We start from the raw sequence: 11,891 nt of genomic DNA, 5'->3' as shown, positions 1-11,891 counted from the left end.
AAAATATTAAATAATACCTGACAAAAAACCATAAAACTGTTATTTAAGATGTTTTTCCACATTGCTTCTTGATTGGCATCCTCACTTGCAATATTCTTTGCCTTTATTACAAACATAATTCTGTCTAATATTTTATACCTATGGACAAAATGAACATTACTGCAGGCGCTTAGAATACACTTGCACAGGTGAATGTTTAAAGAGTAAGGAATGTACATTTGTGATTTCCAAATTTATCACCTTAAAGAGAACCCTGACTAAAAGTGCCATGTTAGCAACCGATTTGCCAAATGCAACAAAAAATAGGGATGCATTCTGCTCACTGGTGAGAGCCAACTGAATCCTTGTATGCGTGGGCCTTTAGTCTCACAGCTATCCTAGGGGTCCTTAGTAGACTGTGACTTGGGAGCATGCTCTACGTTTTGCTTCCTCTCACCCATGCTCTGCACAACTCTTAAAACAGAGGCTCCTCCCCGTTAGGACACAGAAGCTGTTCAGAGAACAAGAGCCAGACCCGGGGCTTACGTACCACTCTAGAATTCTGAGTGCAGTTCACTTTCGGCCACTAAGGAATTTTCTGTTTACTGTACTTCCTACTACACAGTATTATGTATTCCACTTTGGGCCTGTCACCATTACTCTTTTTTACCTTCACCCTTCTGAACGTTTCCCTTGGTCACATGCTACCTTTGGCTCTCTAATGACTGATTATTCTGAGGAGTGCATACTTCCCTAGTTGTATTGCGCTCCTTATAGGCCCACCTATTGCTTTGGTTGAAAATTGGCCTACAGAGTAACTAAGGGTCATAGTCTCAGGAGATGTACCATTCTTCCTACAACTAATAAGCTTGATCTTTAGCATAATCTAAAATTTTGTTTCATATCCTTCTCCCTTTCTTACCAGGACCATATAATTGTATCCCTTTCAGAGCAATTGGTACTGGTAGCTAGGCTCCATCTAGTTCTTCTAGCCTCAAGGTCACAGAGGATGATGTTGCGGACGTCCATTAGTCCATTGACCTGCTTTCAGTTTTCTTTACTCCTCTTTGCTCCAGATGGGGAGAGACCTTCTCCAGTTGTACTTTAAATGGCTGTTCCTGAGTGTTTAAGACCATTCTCGCTAGTCTCCAAAGTAGAAAGTAGAACATTGCCTTTGTGATGATGTTAGGATCAGCTGTAAAATGTACAGAGAACACTATACAAAAGAAATGTTTCACTTCATATTTGAAAGACTACTTAGTTCAAGAGAGAATGCACTGCCTACCCCAGCGGCCCTTTCTCTATGTCCCGCCCCACCACAGACCTTTGCTCTCCCCAAAAGTAGCCATTATCCCAACTCCTCCCATAATCCAGTTCTTATTTTGTTAAAGTAGTTTTATCACCCAAGGGTGCATCCACAGACACAAGCCTTAATTCTCCTCTTTTGTGATTTCTGCTTTATACATTCTTAGAACAAATGTTTAGTTTTAGAATATTTTAGATGAAAACAAATTATCAAATAGAATAATAAAGAGATTTTCATAGCATCCTGACTCAGTTTTAACTTTAAAAGAATTTTGAGGCAGATGTCTTTTTTGGATGAGGCTAGTCGGATCTTGGAAAGTGGAACCCAGTGCTTTCACTACAGGACAATCGGTTCTCTGGGAGCACTCCCTCAGGTGGACAAACACTCACAACCTTTACATAAGAGTTTAATTACTTGTTAAATCATTTTTTAATGCTGATTCTTTTGACATACAATAAATCAACAGCATTACATACCCTTTTAAGGGGTAGGGAGGGGCCTGGCATCAGTGAGACACAGAGGACATGGTCAAGTTCCAGGGCTCAGACAGCAGGGCCCAGGGCAGTAGGAGGGGCAGTTCCTGGGGCTGCCAGGTAACACAGAGTTTCTTGTGACAACAGCCTTTCCCGGGAGAGATGAGAAACTTCATATTTAATAAAAGCCAACATGCTGTTCTCTACTTTTGATAGCCATGGGCTAAAAATACCATGTGAACATCAACAAACCCACACACCTCATCCATCCCTGTCCTCAGAGAAATGCCAGCAAAGCTGCTAACCCTCCACAGGAACGCCTGTCCAGGAGCCAGGATGAGAGGTAGAAGGCTGTTAGATCAGTCCTTGGCAAGATTCTCGACAGAAGTTACAACTGGAAAAAAAATTGCCCTCTTCATCAGAGATCTCTTTTCCATTCTTTATAGGGGTAGAAAGCCTCATCTTTCTCTTACAAAGCCACTGGTGCATTTGAACTGTTGACCTTGTGGTTAACGACCCAACATGTGATCACCACCCCACGAGGGCTCCTATTCTTCAGGAGAGAGATCCAAATGAATGCACAGAGGGCTTGGACATGGGACTAAGCAAGGCAGCAGATTGGGTAATGGGGCTGTCTCTGGGATCAGGTTGCTCGGCTTTGAATTTCAGCATAGATATGTGCTAGCTATGTAACTTTAACATGAAAATATCAACTAATTTTTTTTCATCTGTACCACTGAATAACTAAAGTACTTATTCATCCAGGCCATAGTGTTTTCCACGGCCTCATATGCATGTGAAAGTTGGTTATTGAATAAAGAAGACCAGAAGAACGATTGCTGCGTCTAAATTGTCGTGCTGGAGAGGAATATGGAAAGTACCACGGAGCGCTAAAACGGCAAACCAATCTGTCTCGGGAGAAGCACAGAATGCTTCTCAGAGGCAAGAATTGTTGGACTCCATCTTATATACTGGGTACTTCTTATCAGGAGAGAAGGACATCATGCACGGTAAAGTGGGGGGCAGCGAACGGAAGGAAGGCTCTCAAGGAGATGGATTGACACCGTGGCTGCATCCAGTAAATCCTACTTGAATGTTAAATGGGACTCGATCTGGTTTCTTGGCCTTTCTGGCTAAAGTACATCTTCCAAGGACAACAATAATATGTACTTAAGCTCTGTCAATAGGGCTGCTCATTATAACACCCATGCAGATTGTTCCAATAGCACAATCTTGTGCTGCGATCATCTCTCCACCTAGACTCTATAAAAACAAAATACTAGTTTCAAAGAAGACAATTCACAGAGGAGGATAAGGGGGCCCCAGAGTCTTTTTTACGGCTCTCTGGTTATGTAAAGGAAGCCTTTAGGAATTGCTTTCAGAAAGGGAGGAGGGATGGACACATCCCACAGTTACTTGAACAGAGTGCAAGTTCAGATGCTGCCACAGGAAAGAAGAAAACATTACAAGCATCTCCTTTAATTGAGGGATTACCAGAATATAGAGCCTGGTGCCTCTTTTCCACATGGAGAATTCTGAAGGCAAGAGAAATACTGGAACAAAGAGAAAGGGGTATGGCCAGTAGCATTTTCACTATGTGGTGGTGCCAAAAATCAAAAAGAAAAAAAAAAGCCCAAACTCATGGCCATGGAAGCTATGCCGGCTCATAGCAACCCCAGAGGGCAGGGTAGAGCTGCTCCTGTTAGTTTATCTTCATGGGAGTAGAAAGCCCTGTCTTTCTTCTTCAGAGTGGCTGGTGGTTTCAAACTGCTGACCTTGAGGTTAACAGCCTACTGTGTAACCACATCAGCACCAGGGCTCCTTAGTTGTTAGTGCAGGAAGCATCCATTTCCCATTGGTTTCATGACAGCATAGGAAGTAGCCACACATGATATTCTCAAAGTTGGAACCAACTGAATGGGACCTAAGAGCAACAACAAAGTATAAAAGAGAGAGAAGACATGGAATGTTGGAAGAAAACAAAATAAAATCATTTTCCGCTTCTGAACCAATGAATTCCAGACCACTTAAAACAGAGACCGGAGCGCTTCCGAAGTCAATCCTTCTGTTATGTGGCCCTCATTGGCACAATTCCTGAAATCTGAATGGGATCCTGCAGTTAGATGGAAATAATGTAGCATTGTTCATTTCCTGACTGTAGTCCTTATCTGATGTGAGCCCCTGAGTGGGGCAAATGGATCACCAGTTCACTACTAACCAAAAGGCAGCCCAAAGGCACCCAGAGGGGCTTCGAGAGAGATGTCCAGGCGGTCTGATTCCAAAAGGCCAAAGCCGTCAAAGGCCTGTGACATGCAACTCCACTCTGCACACGACGGTTGCCCTGAATCAGAATCAGCTCTATGGCACTGGCCTGGCTTTTATGTTTATTGCCCTTAGGTAGTAGAATTTTCTTCGTTATAGGAAATGCATATGACCATACTTAAGGTTAATAGGGCATCAGGTTTGAAACTGCCTTTCAAATGATCCAAAAGAAAAATATTCCCGTATTGTATTTGAGAGTTTTCTGTTGGTTTGTGATCATTTCCAAATATAAAATATGTATCTTAAAAATTTGATCATCAAGACACAAATGCTCTCCACTCCACCCTTCATCTCTACCCAGAATAATGTCCAAGAACAGTAGGGATTATTAATTCTGCAAGTTAGGAGAGCTTTACATACATGTTATTAATTATTCTGCTGTGCTACATTTCTGTGGACAGGAAGTTCTCTCAATAGGTTTCTTTCTAATGAGCATGCTGACAGCATCTATATTTCTAGTATGAAACTAAAAACACTTTGCCACATACAAAACTATTTTTACCAGTGGAAATATAGTATGATCAAAAATATCATAGATTTCCTCACCACCCACTATCATGGCCCCAGTCCTGTCTTTCACTGTGGGCTAGACCAGAGCCTGTGCACGGATACAGATAAGAGATCAGAGCTGAGGGCACACGGAAACCAGCAACAGGAATGGGAGTAGCGATACCAGCAGGGTAGGGGGAAGGAGAGAGGAGGGGAGGAAGAGGGAATCAATCTCGATAATGGACACATAACCACCACCTCAAGGAGATGAACAACAGAAACCATGGGGGAAGGGAGACAGCGGGCAGTGTAAGATATGAAAATAATAATAATTTATAATTTACCAAGGGGTCACGAGAGTGGGGATGGGTGGAAACGAACTGATACTAAGGGTTCCATAGAAAGTCAATGCTTAGAAAATAATGATGGCAACATATGTAAAAAGTGTGCTTGATACAATTGATGTATGGATTATTATAGGAGCTGTAAGAGACCCCAATAAAATGACCTTTTAATTAAACAAAAAACATCATGATGCTCTACAATGTCCAACTGCTTTCCCTGCTTTCCCATCCCTTACACGACCACACCCTCCTCACATGGGGGGCAACTTGTAGGGATTGAATGAGGACAGACCTCAGATTACAGATGACTGGAGCCCTAATACAGCCCCACAACTCCAAGCTCTGGAACCAGGTGGCCCCTCCCTAAACTCTCTGAGCCTCGGCTTCCTGTGTGACCCTTTTCAGAATATCATGAGCTTTTAATGAGCGATAGATTGCTGAGTCAAGGCGTAAATCATAATCAAGAATGATTTGTTTATCCAAGCGATGACCAGTGCCTACCTGGTAGATCCATTTCCTAAGTCTGCTGTATCACAAACTCACAGCTTTTTAGCACAGAAAGCCATGGTCCCAGGTATTGGAAGCCACCTCGTGTGAGGTGGACCATCCGAAACACAATTCCACTGCCCCTGGGTGGATTCTGGCTCATAGCAACTCTATAGGGCAGAGTAGAGCTGCCCCTGTGGCTTCCAACGCTATAAATCTTGGTGGAAGCAAAGTCTTCTCTTTCTTTTGAACAGTGACTGGTGGAGTTGAACATATAAACCACTATGCCCCCAGGACCTCTTATTACTTCCGAAATCTAGGTGAAGGTCCGTACTAGCCTCTTGTCGCTCCTGTGAGTCTCAGACATTGCCTGGCTTGTGCATGCAACTTCACGTTCCTACTCTTCCTGTGTGTTTCTCTCTCTCTCTTTTCTTTTACAAGGACACCACTCACATATGAATTAGAACCCACCCTACCTTCTGCTAATTGATCACATCCTCAAAGGCCCGATTTCCCAACAAAATCATGCTCACAAGTACCAAGCCTTGTGACATTAATGTGTCTTTTAGAGAACGCAATTCAAGCCATAGCATCTGCTAAGTACCAAGCATTATTGTAGCCACTAGAGACATTGCTGTGAACTATAGTTATACTCCCTGATATCCTGGCCTTCACAGTCTATTGGGATCAAAAATGACAATAAAAAGGTGAAAGGGTAGCCTGAAGACAGGTTGCTAATGCTGGAGGCTGAGATCTTCATCATTGAGGGTCATATTTATAGATCAAGATTCAAGAGTCATTGACAGAGGAACCTTGCCTGTGGCCCTGACCAGACCAGACCCCTGCACCAGGAACTCTTACCATTTCTTTGTGTATTGTGATTTTAAATGATTAACAAGGGGACTGCCCTGTTTATGTCTTTCTTTTAACTATCTTATAGGACTAGAATTCTCTGTGAATTTGTTTATTGATTGCTTATTCTATTGGCAAATACAACTGACAACATTTGTGTAAGACATATTTTATAAGGCTTGCTCAAAGCAAACTTTAGCAATGAGAAGCAGACATGATAAGGTGTGGGAGAGCAACTCCACCAGAATGGTCCACCAAGGAATGCTTGCAGGCAAAAGGACCAGTTTGTGGAAATACGAAAGTGTTTGTCAAAGGGGATCGCTTTCTGATAGTGTCCTGTGGCCGTGGTGACTTCCTTCTGAGCTTGTTAAAACACCATATCCCCTCACCACCCTCTTCCTTTATGGGCCACATTCACAGAAAACCAACAGCATGATGACTAGAACCATCTTTCCTTGAGACTGAGATAAAGCCAAACCCTAGACTTCTTGGGACATCTTTTAAAGATGTGTGTGTGTGTGTGTGTGTGCGCGCGCGCTATTACTGAATTTTTTTCATAGAATGATATTTTGTGAGAGTATTGAATCTGAAATCATTTTTTCCTGTTTGTGTAAAATAAACATTAGATGCCTATTTATAGTATAATTAAGAAAATATATTCCAAAATGAAATGAAAGGCCTAGGAAGAGAGCAAAGACAGCCTGTCGGCTACACATGCACAGACCGATATCACAGTGGAATTGCCGTGACCTAGCTAACACACATTCACATGCAAAAGAAAGAAACGAGAAGTTATTCCGACTCTGAACTCTTCCACCACATCCCTATAGTTTTATCTCATCTGTGAGATTTCTCCACTTGATTAATGCTTTGAAATTATTTAATTGCAAAGTTTTCATGACTTAAAAATGGAAACCCCTAAATTAGACAAACGTGTTAGCATTTCTGTGTCTGTCTGTTGGTGCTGTAAATGACGTCTCCAACCTACGCTCACAGTCCACGCGAACGTGTCTCTCAGAGAACTTGGAAATGTTTTCTGTATTTGGGGAACTGCAGCAGAAATCAAAATATACACACATTAAACACACAAATAAAGATAAATCAAAACTGAATTTGAAAAGAACAGACCATGCTTTGGGGGGATGCTAGCTCCCATTTCCTTTACGTTTCCCCTCAGTGCGGAAGGGGGTTTTCCAGCAGGAGATGGCACAGGCCATTTGGGCTCAGATCGAAAGTCACCCTGAAACTCTCTCAGAAAAAGAGGCATCGTAGCTCCATTTCAGAACCCTGCTATACCACACCGAGCATCCTCCCCTAGGAAGAGCTGGGGACAAGCTTTCCCACCCTTTCATCACCTTCTCTCCATTATTTAGGCACACTGAACAGGTGCTTAATAAATATTCCAAGATTTAAATTCTGCAGACACTGCTAATTATCTTCCATCATGGTCCCCTTCCCTCCCACGGCTTCCTTTGAGTAACCGAGTAGCTGTGCAAACTGATGGCTGCCTACGGACGTCTCCGGGCTAGGCGAGATCATGGGGGGCTGTATTGGCCAGTGGGGTGGGAGTGGAAATAATTCCTCTAAGAAAGTGGCATGCTTTCCACTTCTCTTTCCCATGGACTGAAGGACTGAAGGACTTTGGCCACACAGATAAAAATAACTCCCTGTATTAGTCTAGGTACTTTGGAGAAACAAATTCACAGCAACTCATGTATAAGAGAGTTTTATGTAAAGAAAATGTGCATCATGAAAACATCCCAACCCAATGCTGCCCAAGCCCACAAGTCCAACATTAACCCATTTACCCAACACCAGTCCACAAAGTCCTCCACTTCACAAAACAGAGGCAATGATGCCGACTGCAGGAGGAAAGCTGAGTCAGTGAACGAATATGCATCTCAGCACTGGCAGGGGTCTCCACACGGCTGCTCCAGCACCCAGGGCTGCATCGGGATAGGTCCATGTGGTTTCTCCTTGGGGATGTCATGTAGGAAGTCACTGTTGCAAGCTGAAGCAGGGAACTGCTAAGGCAGCTGCACCCGATGCAACCGTCACAAAACAAGAGACCCCAGAACTAGAAAGGCGAGGCTCACCACCCATTTATCCCTCCACCTTTCAATTAGCCCCACATGTGATTACCGGCCAGGCTGGCACAATTAACTAACTCACTCCCTAAGGGTGATAAAGCCACAAAACAAAAGTATGTCTCTGAATGGCATACTTTGTAATTAAAAGAAAATCTGTTCTAAGAGAGAGAAATAATCCTCTACTTTGAGACACTACACGCTTTTGGGTTTCTTTCCAGCAGCAGCTCAGGTTGCATCACTACTGCCTTGTTTTCATAGTGCTGCTCTAACACCAATGCCTGCTCTAACACCAAGGCCTGCTCTAACACCAAAGCCTGCTCTAACACCAAGGCCCGCTCTAACACCAATGCCCGCTCTAACACCAGGTGGGTGTCTTTCCAGAACAGAAGTTTATCTTCTCACAGTCCAGAGGCTAGACATTTGAACTCGGGCCACCAACTTTACAGGCCTTCTCTCTGTGTCAGCTCTGGGGAAATATCTCTGTTTCTAGCAGTTTCTTTCTTACTCTCTTCATTTTCTACTGGCATCTACATTGCCCCTGCTTGCGCTTCTTGGTTTGGTGTCTGTATTGCTCATTAGAATTCAGACGTACTTAGGTTTAGAACACACCCTAGAGAAGTAGGGCCTCATGGACACAACAAATACCCAATTGCCAGACAGGATTCCATCCATGGGTATAAAGGTTAGGATTCCAGCATGTTTGGGGAGCAAACACAATGCAATCCAAATATCTACTGATGGTGTGTCTAAACAGCTGTCCTCTTCCAAAAGTTAGATGTAGAATTTTTAAGCGACAAACAGCTGTGTTCCTCTCAAGGACTTTACCACCTGAGAGATACCTGCAGCCGTTTTGTCAAATCTTCATTCTGGTGACGGCCCCTCCGGTAAGGGATTGGGGAAAGTATGCTTGTTGGTGTCAGGGCTCGTCCAGTCAGGTCCGACTCAGAATGCTCCTTTGTGCTGCCTGGTCTGGCCCCACTCTCATAATCGCTGTTTTTGAGGCCATCGTTGCAGCCACGGTGTGTGAGTCTGGGTACTTTAGAGAAACAAATCCACAGAAACTCATGTATAAGAGTTTTATATAAAGGGTAAGTGCGCATCAAGAAAACATCCCAACCCAGTGCTGCCCAAGCCCACAAGTCCAACATTAGCCCATATGTCCAACAACAATCCACAAAGTCCTCCTCCATCTCACAAAACAGACGCCATGATGCCTACTGCAGGAGGAAAGCCGAATCAGTGAGTCTGTAAGCATCTCAGTGCTGGCAGGGGTCTCCACAGGGCTGCTCCAGCACCCAGGGCTGCATCAGGGTAGGTCCATGTGGCTGCTCCTCAGAGATGTCTCACAGGAAGTGAGCCTTGCCAGCTGAAGCAGGGAACTGCTAAGGCAGCTGCACCCTGGTCTGACCATCTGAAAGCAAGAGATCCAAGAACTAGAAAGGCGAGGCTCACTGAGCCATTTATCCCTCCGCCCTTCAATTAACCCTACATGTGTTTATTGGCCACGTTGGCACAATAACTACCTCAGTACCTCTGCCAGTGTTAGCAGCCAAATCCATTAACCACTTGCTCCCCTCAGGGTCCACTAATCCCGAAGCTTCTTCCTCTTCCTCCCTTTTTGTGTTGCCGTGCTTTCCTGGTTTTCAGCCTACATTTCCGCTGTCTTTTCTCCCGAGTTAAATATGAAAACAAAACACACACAACGTTTAGATTTTAAGATGCTCGATTATTAAAGCAGTCACACACATTGAGAAGGAGCCCTGGTCATGCAATGGTCAAGTACTTGACTGCTAACCTGAAGCGTCAGATGTTCAAGTCCACTCGTGACGGGTGGGAGAAAAGATCTGATGATCTCCTCCAGTAAAGATTGTTGTTGGGTGCAACGGAGTCCATGGCACAGAGATTTACATGACAATGAAACACCGCCTGGGTCCTGTGTTATTCTCACAACCGTTCTTATACTTGAACCCACTCTTGCAGCCACTGTGTGAATTCATGGTTTTCGCTGATGCTCTACATAACCACATATGGTGTCCTTCTCCAAGGACTCGTGTCTTCCTCATGACATGTCCAAAGTATATAAGGCCACGTCTTGCCATCCTGGCTTCTAAGGAGTATCTGGCTTTATTTCTTCCTAGATAGGTTTGCTCATGCTTCTGGCAGTTCATAGTATCTGAGGGGCTACGAAAACAATTGCATGATCTTTTCCAGAAAATTCTGAAGACCCTTCTATTTAACATTCTTTGCCAGCATCTTTATTCAAAGACATCAATTCCTCCTCCTTCCTGGTCCAGCATTCCCATGCATAAGAGATGGTGAAACCAAAGTAGCTTGGGTCAGGCACTACTTACTCTTCAAAGGGACAGTTTTGCTTTTTTAACACTTTAAAGAAATATTTTTCAGTAAATTTGATTAATGCAAGAAGTCATCTTATTCTGACTTCCGCTCCATGGGCATTATTTTCTCCATTCATCATGAGGTTGGTGATTGGTCCAGTTGTAAGGATTGTTGTTTTCTTGTTGATGTAGGGTCGTCCATTCCTGAAGACTGCAGATGTCTGTCGGAAGTGCCTCAAGTCCTCGTGGTATTTAGCAAACAACATGGTCCTCTACAGACACAGGTTGTTTATGAGACTTTGTCCAATCCTGATGCCGTGTTTTTCTAGGATTCTTTGTGCAGCACACAGACTGAGTACACGGGGTCGGAGGCTAGAACTCTGACACACATGTGCTCATTTTGAAGCATAAGGTATCGCCTGGTTCTAGCAGAATAACTACCTTCTGATCTATGCACAGTTTCTGCGTGGGCACAATTAAGGGTTCCGGAATGTCCATGTTTTGCATTGTTATCCCTAATTTTTGGTAATCACATACCTTTGCATAGTCAATGAAATACAATCAATGAAATACAACCAATGAAAATAGAAGTTCCTGAACCTCTTCTGACCTCCATTTTGGTGTCCCCTGCCCCCCCTCTCTTTCATGACACTTTAGTTACTTCTTGGCTGATGTCTTTTTACAACGCATCTGCTCTTTGGCCATTAGTGTTCAATGCAACAAATCTGTTCTTGAGACTTAAAAAAAGAAGATTGGAGCCTAAGAGGCCTTAGGGGACAGTTCTGTGTTCTGTAGGGTCACCAGGAGTCAGAATCAACTTGCCAGCATTCAGCAACAATGTTCGCTGAAAAGCACGTTGAAGCAAAGCAAAACAAATGAAATGATAGAGAAAGTGGAAGTCATCCGCAGTCCATCTTCCCATCCAGAGACAATCACGATAAATGACTTCCATGCATTCCCTCCTTGCTCCTCCACACTCCTGCCTAGGCAATAAACAAGGCTGTCAGCCCCCAGCTAACTCCCAAGTGCCACTTTGGGTGTTTTACAGTCTCTTATGACCCAGTGCTTTTGAAACACTGGCTGATGGGAAACTCATTTTCTGTTTCTCTATACACTGCCTCTCAAATTTGTTCCAATTGTCAAGGTAATCTGTAGATGGACACAATTTACTTACTTCATTAATTTCAGCTGTTGGATGAATATATGTGCTTTGG

The 11,891-nt window shown here is 43.6% G+C and overlaps 1 pseudogene; it reads left to right on the top strand.

Moving 5' to 3' along the window:
* Positions 1-11,891, top strand: part of LOC101649593 — a 25,692-nt pseudogene that overhangs the window by 11,626 nt on the left and 2,175 nt on the right.

Source organism: Echinops telfairi, unplaced genomic scaffold (genome assembly GCF_000313985.2).
Source record: "Echinops telfairi isolate 266 unplaced genomic scaffold, ASM31398v2 ScPeMD7_7468;HRSCAF=8506_0, whole genome shotgun sequence".
Classification (NCBI taxonomy): domain Eukaryota; kingdom Metazoa; phylum Chordata; class Mammalia; order Afrosoricida; family Tenrecidae; genus Echinops; species Echinops telfairi.
This window is presented reverse-complemented; position numbering and strand designations above follow the sequence as displayed.